General features: G+C 44.6%; 1 protein-coding gene across 12 annotated transcripts in view; it reads right to left on the bottom strand.

Annotated features, from left to right (window-relative positions):
- The window catches only part of AKAP13 (A-kinase anchoring protein 13), a 1,236,163-nt gene that overhangs the window by 758,174 nt on the left and 461,404 nt on the right, over window positions 1-16,585 (bottom strand). The gene's annotated exons all lie outside the window — the stretch shown is intronic.

Consider the following 16,585-nt stretch of genomic DNA (forward strand, 5'->3'; position numbering starts at 1 on the left):
ACTGGCAGGTTACTTTCATTATCATAAATCTGGATTCTAAATTTGTTAGTAGAATGTGGTACAAGCCTATAGATGTAAAGTCCATAAAACAAAACGCATTCCGTTTATTTAAAAAAAGACCCTCCAGCGTTTGTTTCCTCGGTGTAAGTTCACATTGCAAATTTTAATGTATTAAAACAAACATAATTAAGAAGACAATTATAGACCTGAGAGAATACATGCTACGCATATCCCCCTGCTGCAGTATCTCAGGAGAAAGTAGAAAAGGCGATTTTATTACGACTGAAAGTTGTATGCATTAAGTCTGTCGGCACTGTATTAACCCATTTCGTGCTAGGCTGTTTATGGGAACCGTACGATTAAGCAGATATCGTATGAAACGATGAAATGCAGAGAACACAAATGTCTCCTATGGCTGATAATTTTTTTGCTATTTAAATGAGAATTTCTTCAAATCAAACAATTTTATTGGCATTTCATATATTGCCTTACCACATATAGGTAGTATTTCACCACATAGCATTGAGCCACTTAAGCATGACAGAGTGAAATTTGGCATATTCTCTCGACTGAGCCATGACTCTAAAAGTGACCATTCTGTTCCACAATATTAACCATCCGGTTATTTGAAAGAGCATCAGTCTCACCCCTTCCCAATACCACTTCTCAAGACCCAGTGTTGGTGCCCATCCCCCCGTATCTAGTAGTGTTTGTAGTGCATTATCTGGATTAGATATCTCAAGTGACATTTTATTGCACACGCCCAACCAGCTAGGTCAGGTGGATCAACTGTCCACCAGTTCAGTGCTATGCGCCTTTTTGCGAAAATTAGAGCTATAGATTTAAAGACTCCTGTACACCTACAGGCCTTCAAGTCCGACAAGGCAAAGTAGGGCCAATTTGGACTAATCTCCATTTACCAACCCAGAGAACCCTCCTAGATTCAAACTGTTTCCTGCCAAATAGGCTGAAGTCTAGGACAAAATCACAATTAGTGGAGAAAGTCAACAGTGTGTTCCTCACATCTCGGGCAGCTAGGGGAATGCTTCTGGCCAAGCACAAGATTTTAAATCGCCTGGAACTGACATAAGGACACTCATGCTTGAGTCATCCTATATCTGTTTCCCATGACTGTCTAAGACCTGGGAATGTATTGATTACCAGAGACCAAAAGTGCGATGAGATTTTATGCCGCTCCAATTCACTACTCATCAGTTTTGCTTCAAGTGCATTACACTTAGGAATGCTGTCATGTGCTTTACACGGGGAGTCAGGCCGCAGTAAATTTACAGATATCTAAAGAATTGGTTTCTGTACATATCAAAGTCAGATTACTTTTCGGTAAAGGAGTGGTGGGTACTGTGGAACATGATATCACCTAGCTCAGATACTCCTCCTTGTACCGTCCCTCAAAACCCTGTAACTCATTAGCCTGCCTGGTCAGCATGGCACCCCTCCGCACTGGGGGGTTTCCTCATCGACCCACCCTTTCATTCCACGTCCCTCAAGGTTTTATGGTACAGTCTCAACACCATAACAGTGGCAGAGGCAAAGATGGAGATCTGCCGGGAGACCGCCCCCAGTATGTTGGGTGTAGCTCACCCATCAACCCATCTCTCAGAAGCAGACTTCGTGCATGAACCACTCATTGTTTTATCCCCACCATCAAGCGTGAAGCACAGTAATATGAGACAATGTTGAGCACCTCCAAGACGCCAGCAAAATGAGATCTCAAGCATTTAGAAACTGCCACCCTGGAGTAGACACTATTCATGAAAGCCTTTTTTTAAAGGAGTTGAGGCGAACAAAAAAAAAAACTTTCGAGTACCTATATGGGTAGTTTTGAAGACGATGCAGAAGTCTCGGGAGAGAAACAATTTTGACAGCAATGGCTGCATGACCCATTAATAAGAGATGCGGGGAGGGGCGGAAAAAATATTCTGTAGACTTTGAAACTGAAGAGCCATCTTGCGTTACCAGGATCAAACAGCCTTGGTTAAAATATTAATCCCTAAATGTGTGAAGCGTCCGCAGTGCTCAGGTGAGATGGTGTGACATGTCAGCTCTAATGAGGTACACAAGGGATTTGGCTATCTTGAGTATCAGGCCGGAAAACTTCCTCAACATGTCTAATTTTTTAAGGGGGGGGCTTGATCAGTGGTCATCTGCATACAGTGATACCCTCTCATAAATCTCGGGCGACCAATCAAACCCTTTTATTTGGGTGTCTATCCTGAACCATTCCGTCAAAGGCTCGTTTGCAAGGGTAAATAGGAGAGGGAAAGGAGACATACCTGACATGTTTCTCTTTATACGGGAAACCTGTCTAATCTTGCAGGGTTTAGCCCTTTGAGGGTACAGTAGACGTGCAACCTTCAAAAGTTGAGATCTATATTCATTTTCTTTAGCAGTGAAAAAAGACACTCCCATGTGACAGTGTCAGGTGCCTTTTTGAAGTAGACTATTAAAATGGCCAATGGACGCTCCAGTCGGTCGGCCAGACCTAGGGCATAACACCAGCCTCAGCTGTTGTGTGAATCACTGTGGCATGAAGAGACCCTGATCAGGCACGACCAAGGAGCCGATAAATGTGATTACGAGGTTGGTGAGAACATTAGCAATAACTTTGACTTCTATATTTATAATGGATATCAGGCAGTACAAGAAAAACACCCTCAATGCTCTGCCAGCTTTCTAAATTAGAGCAATGTTGGTCACCCTCTGATTTTGAGGCAATTTGCGGGCGACCAATGAAACTTTAAGCATTGCCAGAAGGCGGTGTAGCGGGTGTGGGAGGTGGGCGGCATAGCTTTTCATGAAATCTGACTAAGTAACTCAATTGAGAACCCACTTGGACCCAGAGATTTGGAGTTGACTCACGGCCCTTAACAGCTGCTCCTCTAAGATGACGCCCCTCCAAGGATTCCTGCTCAATTCATGAAACGTGTTGCATAGGAACGTTCCCAATAAAGTTGGCCTAGCCATTTGAAGCCAGGAGTTTGCCCTTCTGCATACAAAGCACTATTACAAGTTGGGAACGCCTGAGCAAAGGCACTTCATTCTGCTACCTTGCACACATTTAAGTCACACATTTAATATGTCTGTTGGAGTCCCCTCATTTACAGAGCCATAACAACAATGTTTCTCTCTTTATTGCACTATTGATAGACCCGACTTTGTGAGGGTCTATCTCAATGTCGTTTTGATATTTTCAATCTGCTGATTATCTCCGCTATTGGAGAGGAAATCCAGTGAGATTTCAGATCTAGAATTGAGATGTTTTACTGAACAACCTCTTCTTGTTTCGCCCTTCAATGCAGCTCATGATCCTACCATGGCCGGAGGCCTTAACGGCTTCCCATCATATGATTGCTGATCAACAAACCGTAGTTCAGTACAAAGTAACGTTCAGCTTCTATTTCTAGGTTTTTCTTCCTACCTCTGTTAACCACCACTCGTGAGCAGCCACGTCACACTTTTGTCCTGTATTCCACAGTGAGCACAAGGGGACAAGAGGTCTCCTGGCCAGTGCACATGCTCTTTGGACCTAACAGAGATCCAATCTTGGCAGCAAAAACATTTCTGAAAAAAGATTTATGTGCGCTTAAGCAATAAATAAACTTCACTAGGAAAGAAGAAGAGCGCTAGGAAAGTGGGCTGATGTAGGATCCATCAAGGGAGCATTCCATATCCCCGTTGAAATTCACAACCAACTACCTCGTGGGGAGTTTAGTCAGAAGAAAGGGGAGTTGGGTCAAGAGGGAGTAGATTGTCTCCATGAAAGTCACATTCAGTGGAGATGAGACAGACAGACAGACAGACAGACAGACAGACAGACACACACACACACACACACACACACCCCATTACGCAGCTGTCCAGTGATCACAATATAGAAAATCATCACGTATGAGGCAACTGAAGGTGCTGGTGCTGTCTAATCAGCATCTCAGCTCTCAGAGATACCCTTGGGAAGCCCGCATGAGTTACTCTATTAAACAAATAATGGACAAAGAAAGTGTACTGTCCACCATCAAGTGCAGCTTCTGAAAAAAAAACAGACATTCGAGTAATACTTCTTGGCTGTTTTTCTTATTGCTCCACGCTTCACCGTGTTTAGCAGGGCATTTAAATTCCAGGTGCAAATGTGGGAATGCAAAGGTGAGGCTATATTACCATTACCAGACATATCATGGATGTGTACGGGGGAGTGATCGAGCCATGTTTGTGCTTAGAAATAAACAAAAGGCATTCGATTAGGGGCCAGATGTACGACAGGATTTTGCATGTGCAAACAGGATTGCGACCCGTTTGCGCATGCAAAATCCCTGTGGGCCATGTACTAACACTATTTTGCAACTGGCAAAATAGTGTTTTGTGACTCGCAATTAGGACCACACAAGCCATGTAAGAATGATTACGACCTCAATTGCGGTCGCAAAACACTCGCAATTTACCGCCCTCTTCAAGAGGGTGGTAATCCAGTCGCAAATGGGAAGGGGACCACTACCTGCCCTTCAAAAAGGAAACTAAAACGTTTCATTTTTTTTTTATGCCTCTTGTTTTCTTTTAAGGAAAACGGGCTGCATTTAAAAAAAAACTGCTTTATGTAAAAGCAGTCCCAGACATGGAGGTCTGCTGAGTCCAGTAGGCTATCATACCCGAGAGGGCCTGCCATTCTCAATGGGGTTGCAAATTGCGAGAGCCTCATTAATATTGATGAGGCATGCAATTTGCGACCCCATTGAGAATCGCAAACAGTGTCTCAGACACTGTTGTACATTGGAAATTGCGACTTGTAATTTGGGACTCGCAATCTAGCGCAAATTGCGAGTCGCAATTTCCAATGGTTGTACATCCGGCCCTAAAATTCTAGAGCAAAATATATATATTTATATTTAACTTACCCCCAACCCAGCCACGCTACATTTCTACACAAAAGCATGTCTATACTAATCCTCAGTAATCACACTATAAGAGAGGGACAGGGAGCAATTAGTGAGAAGATCCTGTACCAATGCTCCAAGAATTAGCGTCAACAAAGAAGGGATGGTATCAGTTCCTAAAGGAAAAAAGAGCAAAGACGGTAGGTCTCCCCAGAACCAGGCAAATTAGTGTCCTTGCTCTTTTTTCCTTTAGGAACTGATACCATCCCTTCTTTGTTTAAACTAATCCTCAAACAGTAGCAATGACACATAAATTTGGGGATCTCAATAGAAATCAACTGTGGTAACTGGGTTATGTATCCTGTGTTATGTAACCTAGCATTGATGGGTCTGCTAGTGCCTGGAACAGCATGATGTCACCTGGGGAGTCATGCTCAGTAGATGCAATGTGCTATGACTTAAAGAAAGGTCAGCAACTCTTTTTAGCTTCTAACTGCAGGATGGACGGGACCTTCTTCTGGAATAAGTCATTTTAAATTGGCAACTACTCGGCTCTCCTGACTCCTTCATTGAGCTGAGTTCTTCAATTGCCACACAGGCGCAGTTGGCAGGATCAGAGAAGATCCCAACACCAGTGGGCCCTTGCATACTTCACAATCCAGCTAAACCTCATGAGGACTTGGTGCTTCTCATCAGGACTGTGGTTGAGATCTACTCCTGTGGAAATTAGTGTTTATTTTTTCCCTGTTTTGGCCCCTGTCTGGTGCCATGAGAGCCTCCCATTGCCCTGCTAGGCTCCACTTTGCTCCAGTTTGACTGGTGTCCTGTGTGCTGGTGTTGCACCCTGGGATGTGGCGTTTTTGACATTCCCAGTGGTGCATAAACTGTTTAACTGTCTATCAGTTTTGCATGTTTATGGTCCACCGTTTGCCTGATGAGTTCCGTGTGCTACAGCTTGCTCGAGCGGTGTACTGAGCCGCTGGCGTTTGTCCTGTGAAGGGCTTCTGGGAATGTTTTGGCTGAGTGAGTAAAGAGTTTTGCATTTTCCTCTTTCCATCTGTCCCAAAAACTTTATTTCGGTAATTTTGAGCATAAAAGTGCATGTGCAATACAGTAACATTTCATAAAAACAGGCCGTGAGGGCGCAGGTCAACATTACTCATGAAAGTGCATATGCATTACATTAATATTCCATAAAAATCTATATTGGCATATGTCCGAGTACAGCAACCTGGGATTAACTTGCCAGCACAAGGGCCATAAAAATGCGTGTGCAATACATGTGCAATACAATAACAATTCAAACAATTTGGTACATATGGGCACGAGCCCATGCCCCATGGCCCTCGGTTAGAGTTACTCATGGATAGTGCATGTGCATTACAATAACATTTCATATCTATATAAGCATACGCCCATACCCAGTGACCTGGGTTTGGATTGCCAACACAAGGGCCATCACACCCATGCCATATTCTAGAGAATAAAACATTCCTATGATCAAGTATGCATCACATTAAAATCAGTAAAAGCTTGTTAAAAATCATGAAAGTTAAAAACAAGTTAAAATATTCCAGGTCGAATAAAAAATATTATAAGGTAATCATCTAGTGCCTATGGATCGGTCTTCAGGAATGCTCTACGTACACACCACATGGAGAATAAAAACTGTGATACTGAAAATGCAATAGGCAGATGAGTATTTTATTTCAGTATCCTAAAAACCTCCACACAGTGCTTCGCAGGTTTCTGCATAACATAATCAACCATCGATACCTGGCCTTCTTGTAACCAGGACAGAAAAAATAATACATGATATTCTGACTCCACTGTGTTGCTGCAAGTAGGCCAACCAAAGGGGGGTGAACCCGCCTTCTTGTTGGTAAAAGCACGCAGCGGGAGTACCCCAGGTCTAAATTGCAGGTATAGCTTCCTGGCAAAGGCAGGTTGAATACTATCCAGTACAGGCTCTAGGCTATACTGATCTTTAATTCCCAGAAACACTGTAGTGAGCGAGCCAGTTGTAGAACTCCCCTGCAGGAGAATATTTTTGCTCTCCCTTTAGCTACATACAAAGTCCTTCCTAGATATTGTAGGGCAGCTTACCTCAGCATTATACCATAAGTTAGCCATTGCCATGGCCACAAATGTGTCCCTGACAAAGTACAACCATGGTAATGTTCCCGCACCCTGGATGCTCAAATCCTCTCTCCGCTCTGCCCTGTATTTGGCCAATTGAGGGGTAACCCACAGGCAATGCCAGAATGTAAGGGGTCTGAGGGCAACTTCGTCTGTAATTGGTCTTACCCTAAGGTCCAAGCAAAGTGGTGTTAGAGGGGAGCTAGGGAAGGCCAAATAACTGCCTGGCAAAGGTGATCTCAATCTTTGTTATATTGCCAATTGGGTAATGGCCCCCGATTTCAGCCCCATACAGGGCAGCACCCCTGGCTTTCACTTTATATATTTCAACCACCGGGTTTATGAGTTGAGTTCCTGAATACCTTTATCAGACCCCCCGTGGTCTGGGCCAGCTTTAAGGGGGCTTTTTAAAATTTGGGCATCCCAATCCATTTTTTCTGTAAGCGTGACCCCAAGATACTCAAATACGGACACCCTCTCCAGGGGCTGCCTTGTAAACAAGGGTTTGGCCAAGTACTACTACCTGGATTGAAGACCATATATTTGGTCTTCTGAATGTTAATCTCTAGCCCCCTACATTTACAAAAGGTATTGAAGTTGTCAAGGACCCTCTGTGTGCTCATAGGTGTTTTTGAGAGCAAAAGAGTATCGTCGGCAAACATCATAGCCAGTACTTTACGATTCGGCAACTTGGGTGCACCCTATGTCCTTCCCCCACAGGTAATACCTCTACAAGTCCATTTATAAAAAGACAGAAAAGGGTGGGTGTAAGGACACAGCCTTGTCGAACACTTCTGTCTACAGGTATGGGGCAGTGAGTTCTGCATTTTTGCCAAACCTGATTTGGCCAAAGTTACCTTCATGTAGCCGTTTCAACAGGTGGGCTAAAGCTGGGGCCCCCAGATTCCTTAAAGTTGCCCACAATTTGTCTCTCGGCACCAGATCAAACGCAGATTTTAGGTCCACAAAAATGAAATAGAGGCTGCCACACTCTATAGACACAGTTTTCCAAAGCAGAATTTGGAGCCTAAAAATTTGGTCTGGTGTGGACATCTTTCTAAAGCCGGCTTGAAATGGGCTGAGGACATTGTGCTCCTCCATCCAGCTCTGGAGTTGTCTCAACAATACTCGGGCAAATATTTTTTGGCAAACATCAATGAGACTTATAGGTCTATAAGTTGTGGGAAAGAGTGGTGAACCCTTTTTGTAAACTGCAAGGATTTCTGTGCCAGCCCAAGTGGCAGGAATTATCATTCCTTGTAAAATAGAGTTAAACAGGGTCCACAGACAGGGGGCCCAGATAGTAGGTTCACTTCGGAAGATCTTATCTAACCCCAGAGCTTTAGATGGAGCTACTTTGCTTAGCGCATCAGTGATCTCATTAAGGGTTATCTCGGGGCCTCAATGCAGTTTGTCTGTGGTGGGGAGGGGGGAGGGGCTCATTAGCTATGATGCTACCCTCATCCTCCAACCTTTGATAGAGGGTCTCAAAGTGTGTCTTCCAGACATCCGCTCCTATATTGGGTTCTATCGCCTGTTTTCTTTCAGAGCAACCCGTATTTACCACATTCCAAAACATCCTCATATCATGGTTAGCTAGGGCCCTTCCCAGGGTGTTCCACTTGTCGCACTCCCAACTTTTTATTTAGTAATTTTTTTTATTTTTTTTTGCATCGGCAGTGGTGCTTTTATATACCACCCTTTTTTCTCTAATTAAATGTCTATCCTTGGCTTTAATAGCAGAGATGAGAACTAGCTTGGCCGTACGACAGCTATCGCTAAACCACGAGTGTCGGGCTTTTTTGCGCTCACTCGTTTTTTTAATGGGGAAGATGATGTTAGCCATTGTGGTTGTCAGTGCTTTGGGTTCTCAGCAATTTGCATAAGGCAGATAGATATGCCATTGACAGAAATAGAATGCTCTGCAGCCAGTAGAAACGGAATGATAGACTGATATAAAGAGGGCAGCTTATCCGGAGATTGATGTATGTCCATCCATCGGACTCTCTTCCTGCAATTGGTGAGCGTTAATCTATCATCAAGCAAAGATTTTGAATCAGGTGCACTCTCAGCAATTGACGTAGCCGCCTCTAGGATCAGAGCATTCTGGTCACTATTGTGGCCGGGCACAATCTTAACATCAATCACCCTATGCCAAAACCTTGTATCTACCAAAATACAGTCTAGGATGGGGGTGTCCCCTTTCTATTAAAAGTATGGTTCCCTGGTGAGTCTGATTTAGTGCAGCCATTACATGCCTTAGTGAATGTTTCAGGGTGAGGGAATTCATCTGGAGCACCAGTGGAGTCCAAGCCCTAATTAACGGGATATTAGGTCCGGGAATAGCCCAGTGTAAATCCTCGTCACGGGGGTTACCTCCATTCAGCTTCCTCTTCCCCATTTTAGTTGACAGAGCTTCAACGTTTCACTAACAGGCGCTGTTGAATGCGACTTGTACGAGTGGTACAGTGAGCTGCGGTGGTGCCATCATCGCAACATTTCTCACATGCCCATGCATATACTGAGAGGGACCGGCTGGTGGGCATTTCGGAAGCAGATTCACCTTTTTGTAGCCGGCTCTGTCTTGAAGTGTCCTGCCTTTATGCATTCTGTAAGCAGCTTTATCGTCTGCCAGAAGTCGTCTGCCTCAGCGTGCACCTTCAGTGGCAGGCACGCACACTAGCACATTGGTTGGGGAGGGGCATACTTTTGCTGGAGTTCTGATTGGTCAGTGTGCAACCACAGTGGCACGCACACCTTTGTTCAGGTTTCCTTAACCTTTCACTTGTCAAAAGCATGTTTCTTTAGTGACACGCACACTACAGTGTATAATCATACAATTGTCTATCTCTTGAAGTTGCTTCAGTGTGCAGGGTGCTCTTCCAGTGACAGGTTCACTACAGCACAGTACACCAGCATGCTTTTTCAGTGTCATGCACACTACAGCACAGTGAAGCACTGTGCCCTTTCTGTGACACGCCCACTATTGCCCAAGACAGTATCTGTCCAATTGCCAGTGTTTCTTGCATGTGAAGTGGGTCAATGCAGGAGCATTTTGGGGTTTCATTTACATTTTATATAGTTCTTCCCACACTACTAGCTGCTATCTTCTGGTTAATTCACTTCCAGTTATGCGCATGACCTGGTAAACCCTCTATTCCTCTTAATAGTCATTTTCCTTTTCTGTGGTTGTGTTAACCTCTGCAGCATCATGCAAGATATTTCAGCTCCGCCTTTCTTTCTTAATAGCCCGGGTACTCCACTATTAAAGTGGCGGAAATGGAAAAAAGTTTTAGAGAGTTATGCTAAGGCTTGTGGTCCATCGCTGGGTGATGAGAGAAAGGCTTCCCTAATACTACACTGTTTAGGTTCAGAGAGACAGGAAGTCCTTGACCATATTTCACAGCCTTCATAATCTTATTTGGAGGATTTCAATGAATAGGAGTTGTGCATTAAGACACTTGATGACCACTTTCTGCCCAAGGTCAGCACTATCCTTGTACTATACCATTTTGCCAGGAGGTTTCAGAAAGAGGGAGAATTGGTAGAAGGTCATGTTACTGAATTGCACAGACGTTGTTTCTTCGTGAAAATTTGGAGGCATGGTAGAGGAACATATTTGGGACCAATTCATGATGGGCTGTGGGATTTGAGAGGGTTAGAGATGAGCAGTGGCTGAAGGGCGAGTCAACCTTTGATGAAATTTTGATTGTTGCAAAATGTGTGGAACATTCCATGGAATGCATTGCTGTAATTCAATCAATCAGCATTTGTGAAGTGCAACTCTGACACTTCTAGAGGTATCTGGGTGCTGTATCTCCGAACAGCCAGGTCTTGAGACTCCTGAAGTCTGCCAGCGAGGGGGTCACACAGGGCTGAAGGGGGAGGTCATTCTAGCACTTGGCTGCGATGAAGGAGAAGGAGCGGCCGCCGCTGTGGCGGATGCGGGGGGATGGGGGGGGATGGGCAATGGCTAGTGAAGAGGAGCGTAGGTGTCGAGTGGGTTGATGAAGTTCAGTCAATGGTTGAGGTACACAGGTCCTAGGTTGTGGCAGGTGTTTTAGGTATGCGTAAGGATCTTGAATTGGCATCTTTTCTGGATGGGGAGCTAGTTGGAGGTCTCTCAAGTAGGGGTGATATGGGTTTGTTTGGGGAGGTCCAGAATGAGTCTGGCTGCAGAGTTCTGTATGGCCTGGAGTTTTCTGAAGATCTGGATGGAGATGCTGGCATAGAGGGCATTGCCGCAGTCGAGACGGCTGGTGATGAGGGCCTGAGTGACAGTCTTTCTGGTGTTGGTAGGGATCCATCTGAAGATTCTGCAGAGCATGAGAAATGTGTGGAAGCAGAAGGAGGCGACTGAGCTAACTGGTTGTTTAATGGTCAGTTGACTGTCGAGGAAGATGCTGAGACTGCATGCATGGTCAGTCGATGTGGGTCTGAGTTCTGCAGACCACCAGCTCTGGTTGCATGTGGAGGTGTTCTACCTGAAGATTAGTACTTACGTTTATTCAGAGTTGGGTTGTAGGCAGTTGTCTCTCATCCACTGGCTATGTTGGTCATGGCGTTACAGAAGTTGGTTTTGGCATTGACGGGGTCCTCAGTGAGCGAGAGGATCAGTTGAGTGTCATCTGCGTTGGAGATTATGTTGAGTCTGTGGGATCTGAGGACGTTTGCGAGGGTGGGCATGTCGATGTTGAACAGGGTGTGGCTGAGTGACTATCCTTGTGGAACGCCGTATATGATGTCCTTGGGTGCAGAGGTGAAGTGAGGCAGTCCGATGCTCCGTGTGCGTCCTGTTAGGAAGGGGGCGATCCACTTGAGGGTGTCTCAAAAAAGACATTGGTTTCTTAAGAAAAAGAAGGTAAGGGGTCAGTGTGGTAAAACAAAAAGTTTAAAAGAGTTATATGAAATCTGAAGAGTGTAGTAAAGGCAAACCCATCCTTAATAAATTCCATCATTTTGATAGAGCGGATCATCTTGCGAATGACAGAAGGTTCCCTGCACTTAAAGCTACATGTACCTAATGCAAGAAAAAGCAAACTGCGGTGCAGTGTGCAAAATGAAAGTTTCTAAGCCCAAAGTTGAGAGTGACAGAGCATGGCAAATAGTTCAAGTTTTAGGTGAACTTCAAGTCAAAGCCAGCCAGTTTAAACAATTTCAGTGGAGGGTCTTTCAACTGAAGTGTTGTTTGATTCAGGGCCCACAATTACTATCATTTCCAACCTCTTCTATCAAACTAACTTGCTGAACAAATTCTCATTGATCAAACCAGATATCAGGCTGTGTGCCTATGGAGGAGAACTTACAAAACTACATGGTTATTTTGTTGATGTGATTGAGTATAAATAACGTCTTACATCTTGAAAGATTTATGTGTCTAAGAAAGGTGACAGTATCTTAAGTTTGGGCTCACCAGGGTGACTTGGGTGTTTTTCTGGATCCCAGCAGCTCCATGCCCATTTGCTTGAAGGAAAGAGTGGCACATTCTAGAGTGATTGCCATTACTGAAGGAAATTATTGGACCAGCTCAACAATTATTTTCCAGAAGAATTTAGAGAGGAGATGGGCTGTTTGAAGCCTTATGAGCATGAAATTCGCCTGGGAAACCCTAGACCTCTAAAATGATGTCATGGAGAATGAAGAGACAGCAGAACCACAAAAAAATCACCTGCCCAGTCACAGGGAGTAGACTGGTAGCAGAACTAGACATGGGAAAATTAAGCAGGGGTGGGCACATACCAGTCGATGGGCCATGTCTAAGAGACCTAGGGTAGACTCCGCGGGGACCACAATTGTAGATAAAGACACCCTTACGCACATGCTCAGACCCTTAAGGTACGATTCTTTTTTTTTAGTTAAGGTTGTAACAGGCATTGATAACACTTGGTGTTGCATGTTCAAAGTCATAATGAGTGTGAAATGGAAGAAACACAATGTTGTTTAAAAATGGATGTAACAACCCCTGTGAAAACAGAGATTGTATAACACAGGAAAATAGTGGTGTAAACAGTAGGACGCAGTAATAATACGCAGTAAAGTATTGAATTCCTGATACTAATATTAGATTGAAAATGGTAACGTACCCTGTGAATACGAATGGATGTACTAGAACTGCATATATCCTGTACTATTTGTTACATAATTGTGGAAATGCCAATAAACAAAGTAAAAAAAAAATAAGATTGAGATTTGCATGGTTGCGGAAGCATGCCCTGTGTGTTGTAAATTTAGGTATGTGCCTATTGCCATAAGTGAGGAGGTGAGAGGAAATTAACAAAACTCAAGGATTGCAGTATGTAGGAAAGTGCCCTTTTTTGCATAGTTACCTCCCACTTTTTGCCGGCTATCTGAAGCACTTTGAGTGTGCACTGGGTCCCTGCCAATCAGGTTCCCAGTGCCTGTGATTTTTCCTAAAAAAGTACCTTTGTTTTCACAATTAGCACACCTCTGGCTCACATGGAAGTCCCTTTTAAAAGGTACCTCTGGTATCAAGGGCCTAGAGGGTCTCTAAGGGTTGCAGCATGTATTGAGCCACCCTCAGAATCCCCTCACCAAACCCATACCCACCGCCATTGCAAACTGTGTGTTTTGGTGCAGACAAAACATAAGAGTCGACACAGGGTGTCAAAGGGGTTTGTGTTTACCAAGAAGGCATCCTGGTCTTTGATAAGGATGCTGAAGAACATGATTCTAGAGAGAGGAGACTCTGACTGCAATCTCACCATAAATCCTGAAAAATGCAGTTTGGGACCAAGTCAATCAATTATTTAGAACATACCATTTCAGGTGAAGGAGTGATTCCCAAGGCTGAGCGTGTTGACACTATTTTGCACATGACTCTTCCCACATCCCAGGAAGAACTTATGAAATTTTTGGGGATGTTTGATTTTTACATAAAATTATTTACGGATTCTGCTGACTTGAGTGCCAATATGAGAAGTTGCCTAAAGAAGGGTGTTGAGTTTTCCTGGGATGATCTCTGTGAGAAGGAATTTCTGTTGATAAAGGGGCACCTTGGGTCAGCCCCAAAATTAAAGAATTTTGATCCAAAGAGACGATCGATTGTCACCACTGACGCCAGCCTCAAAGGGTTGGGAGCAGTCCTGCAACTGGAAGGTGAGCATGGACCATTATGTTCATCTTGCGTGGTTTAAAGGACACAGGGTCTAGATATTCTATAATTGAGATGAGGGCCCTGGCTGTCAACTGGGATGTGAGGAAACTCAAATTGTTTTTGTGGGGTTCACAATTTGTGGTGAGAACCGATCACAAACCCCTGACTGAATTCTTTAAGAAACAAGCATAGGCATAGCCAATAGGTCTCGCTTTTGGGACTTTAGAAGTATTTAGTTCTGCATCACAATATCCTTGGTGCAACAACATTAACTGTTGCATGGTTAAACCCTTATAAGGCCCCAAAGGCGAGACCTATTGGCTATGCCAAAGCTTAAAAAAAAAAAAAAAGCAGTGCTATCAGGCTCCGGCTGCCACTTAGAGGTAGAGAGAAAGTGGTGTGTAGAAAGAGAGAGGTGTGTAGAAAGAGAGAGAGGTGTGTAGAGAGAGGTGTGTAGAGAGAGAGAGGGTGTGGTGAGAGAGGGTATAGACAGGTAGAGAGAGAGCGGCAGAGAGAGGTAGAGCGGTAGAGAGAGAGAGAGGTAGAGCGGTAGAGAGAGGTAGAGAGAGAGAGGTAGAGAGAGAAGTAGAGAGTGGTAGAGCGGTAGAGAGAGAGCGGTAGAGAGAGGTAGAGCGATAGGTAGAGAGGTAGAGAGAGAGGTAGAGAGAGAAGTAGAGAGAGAAGTAGAGAGGGAGAGGTAGAGGGAGAGGCAGAGGGAGAGAGGTAGAGGGAGAGAGAGAGGTAGAGGTAGAGAGAGAGGTAGAGAGAACGGTCGCGAGAGAGCTGGAGAGAGAGAGAGAGAGAGCGGTAGAGAGAGAGCGGTAGAGAGAGGTAGAGAGGTAGAGCAGTAGAGAGAGAGCGACTTGGCCTAGCTCCCATATATTTATGAAGCATTACAGGCTGCAGCTGGGAGAGAAATGATTCGCATGATTTGGATCACTGGTGTTGGATGCAGGGACAGAAAAAGGGGAAGTGAATAAACCTCAATTCTTGGTTTGACTACAAACCCAACGCACGGCTTTTTGGAATTAAACAAAAAAGCACTCCAAGTACTCTGAAAGTACGTCTATTGCGACAAGAGGAAAACATGCTCATTGTTTTGCTTAAATATTTTTCTAAATTCTAGACGGCTGCCCCTCAATGTTATTCAATAAAGAATGAATGCACGGGCAACAGCGTTAGTTTTTCAAACATCTAACGCATCAGTCTTTTAATCTAGAGGGTGAACGTTGCTGCCATCCTTTCTCAAAACTCAGTGTGAGGGACAGTACTAGGAGCACACCCATAGATAATCCCCCGGTACAACACCACCACCCGCAAGCAGAAGACAAATGAAACTAGGAGAATGCCAGATGGCAGACAGCTTCAACGAGTAGGACAAAACATGCTATGTTACCTCTCCGTCAGCCGTTTGTTGCCCCACATGTTAATGTCGCCTCGCGTAAGACAAGAATCAAGACTGCTGTAGTTGTGTGAGCGAGTCAAAACAAGTCGACAAAAGTAAAAGTGAGGGGGGTGTGCAAGCCCGGGTGTTGTGTGTGCGAGCGCGCTGAAAGTAAAAAACAAGGGAGAGTATAAAGGGAGTAGTGCGTGCGCGGCCGCCGCGCGGCCGCAAAAGTGATCGCGGCGCGCTATGCACTTAATGAGCATGAGGAATGCCATATGGCGCCTCTGCTCATAAGCGCGCGCACATGCACTGCAAGCTGTAGCCGGCGGTAGCATTTTTTGAAGCCCTTACTTAAAAGTCTCGCCACACCAACGCAAGCGCTGGGTCAGGTGAGACCTAAAAAGGGGTTGATTTGATTTCGGGTCACATCACAAAGTGGGCCATTGCCTTACAAGATCTTGCCAGGGATATGAAACACGGTTGCTTTCTAGACTAGACCCCATTGGGAGTTTAGAATGTGATCTTGATGGGAAATTTGATGAGGATCCAGAATATGTCTGTGCTAACAGTGTCATTACAGAGGAAAGATGGCGTGAGGAGTTTGTTAAGGATGAGGTGCTCAAGGAAGTGATGAACATGGTGCGACAGTAGTGAAGGTACAGAAAACAGGGTTCTGAGGTTTGTTGTGACTACTGGTATGTCAAGGATGAATTGTCCACCAGCAGGGACTTGCTGGTCAGGGGACCAAGACTGGTACCACCTCACTGTCTTAGGGAAGAGTTGGTCAATCTTACAGATGAAGCTCATCAAGGCATGTCAAAGAGCAGGGAGAGGATGTGCAGTTCATATTGGTGGACTGGGTGGACAAACGTGGAAAGAATGGTGCATAGTTGTTCCATGTGTGCTTTTAGTGATACGTCTAAGCAAACTAGAGTTTCAGAAAGCTTCCTGTTAAACAGTGGAAAGAGACTGCACTGGATATTTTAGGTCCTATCCATGGCCAGGAGCGCCTGACTTTTCTCATTGTTGTGCTGGACATGTGTTCAAGGTGGCCTCATG

Source organism: Triturus cristatus, chromosome 3_1, assembly GCF_964204655.1.
Source record: "Triturus cristatus chromosome 3_1, aTriCri1.1, whole genome shotgun sequence".
NCBI lineage: Eukaryota > Metazoa > Chordata > Amphibia > Caudata > Salamandridae > Triturus > Triturus cristatus.